A 3,136-nucleotide genomic window follows, 5' to 3' on the forward strand; every position below is an offset into this window, starting at 1 on the left:
TTTTTTGTAGTTTTAGTAGAAACAGGGTTTCACCATGTTAGCCAGGATGGTCTCGATCTCCTGACCTCGTGATCCTCCCTTCTCGGCCTCCCAAAGTGCTGGGATTACAGGCTTGAGCCACCGCAACTGGCCACCACAAGCTGATTTAAAAGCTCCTTGGGCCTTGAATGAATATTAACCATAGCCAGGGCCTAAGGTAGTGTGGCCTCAGAGAGAGATTCTACCTGCGGAAAGAGGAGGAAACAGTGGGCAAGACTTTGTCTTACGGTTTGGGTGCCAACTTAGCCACAGAATAGAGCACAGGTAGATTCTTAAAGTTTCTGACATTAGGTGCAGGCTACTGGACAGCATGTCTGAACCCACTCAGTGACAGCGGGAACTTGCTAGGTGGCTTTGCTATTTGCTCATTGTAGAGCCCTAGAACCATGAGAAAACAGAGGTGGTAGGAGGGCAGTGCTTACCGTTGGCCTTGGGCAAGACCCAGTACCATGCTGGTGTCATGTCTGACTCAGCATAGTCCTATAGCGGTGGCTACAGAGGTACTTGTGTCACCCTTCTGCCAGCTCCAGGAAGCTGAACACAGAGAGTGAGACTCCATTTGTTTGGGAGAAAGAAAGGGAAGAGAACAAGAGTCTGATAATGGAGAGAATTCTTCTGGATCTTACCCAAGACTGCCAAGCTAGTACCTCAATGAATTTGCAAAAGCCAGTGTTACAGGGTTTGGGGTACCCCTAATGCAGACAGAGGGGCAGTGACCAAAAACTTAGTTGACAACACCCAAGTTCCTTTGAATAGCTGGAAAGGTTTCCCAAAAAGGATGGGTACAAACAACCTAAGAATGCAAGGATTATAATAGATACCTAACATTTCAATACCCAGACATTGACAAACATTCATAAGCATCAACACCATCCAGGAAAACAAAACATCACACACACACACACACAAAAAAAAAACTAAATAAGTCATTACAGACTAATCCTAGAGAGACAGATATATGTGACTTTTCAGACAGAAAATTTAAAATAGTTATTTTGTGGAAATTCAACAAAATTTAACATGACAGAGAGAAGGAATTCAAAATCTTATCAGGTAAATTTAGTAAAGAGATTAAAATATTTAAAAAGAATCAAGGGGATCTTCCACCACGATTGTGAGGCTTCCCCAGCCACGTGGAACTGTAAGTCCATTATATCTCGTTCTTTTGTAAATTGCCCAGTCTCATGTATGTCTTTAACAGAAGCATGAAAATGGGCTAATACACTGTAGAATGGTATATCTGGCAAAAATATCCGTCAAACATGAAGAAGAAATAAAGAATTTCCCAGACAAACAAAACTGAGAGACTTCATCAACATCAGACCTCTCCTACAAGAAGTATGTAAGGGTGTTAATTCCTCAATCTGAAAGAAAAATCACATTAATGAGCAATAAGAAATCATCCCAAAATATAAAACTCACTGATAATACTAAGGACACAGAAAAACACAGATTATTATAACATTGTAATTGTGGTGTATAAACTACTCATATATTAAGAGGAAAGGCAAAAGATAAACTGATCAAAATAATAACAACAACAACTTTTCAGGACATAAACAGTATAAGAAGATATAAATGCAAACAACAAAAAGTTTAAAAACGGGAACAAAGTTAAAGTGTAAGCTTTTATTAGTTTTCTTTTTGCTTGTTAGTTTGTTTATGCAATTAGTCTTAAGTTGTCATCAAAGTAATGGGTTATATGATTATTTGTGGTGGATCTGGCAAGATGACTGAATAGGAACAGCTCTGTTGTGCAGCTCCCAGCAAGACCAATGCCGAAGGCCGATGATTTCTGCATTTCCAACTGAGGTACTCAGTTCATCTCACTGAGACTGGTTAGACAGTGGGTGCAGCCCACAAGGGGTGAGCGGAAGCAGAACTTGAAATTCTTGCTGCTAGCACAGCAGTCTGAAGTCAACCTGGGACTCTCAAGCTTGGTGTGGGGAGGGAGGGGTCACCCATTACTGAGGCTTGGGTAGTCGGATTTACCCTCACAGTGTAAACAAAGCTACCAGGAAATTTAGACTGAGTGGAACCACCATAGCTGCAGCAAAGCCACTGTAGCCAGACTGTCTCTCTAGATTCCTCCTCTCTGAGCAGTGCATCTATGAAAGAAAGGCAGCAACCCCAGTCAGGAGCTTATAGATAAAACTTCCATCTCCCTAGGACAGAGCACTTGGAGAAAGGGGCAGCTGTGGGCGCAGTTTCAGCAGACTTAAATGTTCCTGCCTGCTGGCTCTGAAGAGAGCAGCAGATCTCCCAGCACAGCGCTCGAGCTCTGCTAAGGGATAAACTGCCTTCTCAAGTGGGTCCCTGATCCCCATGCCTCCTGACTGGGAGACACCTCCCAGCAGGGGTCGACAGACACCTCATACAGGAGAGCTCTGGTTGGTGGATGCCCCTCTGGGACAAAGCTTCCAGAGGAAGGAGCAGGCAGCAATCTTTGTGGATCTGCAGCCTCCACTGGTGATACTCAGGAAAAAAGGATCTGGAGTGGATCTCCCACAAACTCCAGCAGACCTGGAGAAGAGGGCCCTGACTGTTCAAAGGAAAAGTAACAAATAGAAAGCATTAACATCAACATCAACAAAAAGGACACCGTCGCAAAAACCCCATCCGAAGCTCATCAGCATCAAAGATCACAGGTAGATAAATCCATGAAGATGAGGAAAAACCAGCAGAAAATGCTGAAAATTCCAAAAACCAGAATGCCTCTTCTCCTCCAAAAAATCACAACTCCTTGCTAGAAAGGAAATGAAACTGGACAGAGAATGACTTTGACAAATTGACAGAAGTAGGCTTCAGAAGATAGGCAATAACAAACTCCTCTGAGCTAAAGGAGAATGTTCCAACCCAATGCAAGGAAGCTAAGAATTTTGTTTAACAGTTACTGCTAACTAGAATAACCAGCTTAGAGAAGAACATAAATGACCTGATGGAGCTAAAAACACAGCATGAGAACTTTGTGAAGAGCAGACCTAATAGACATCTACAGAACTCTCCATCCAAAATCAACAGAATATACATTCTTCTGAGCACCACATAGCACGTATTCTAAAATCAACCACATAATTGGAAGTAAACACTCTTCAGC

The sequence above is a fragment of the Rhinopithecus bieti genome, unplaced genomic scaffold (assembly GCF_001698545.2).
Source record: "Rhinopithecus bieti isolate Rb0 unplaced genomic scaffold, ASM169854v2 scaffold_6380, whole genome shotgun sequence".
NCBI lineage: Eukaryota > Metazoa > Chordata > Mammalia > Primates > Cercopithecidae > Rhinopithecus > Rhinopithecus bieti.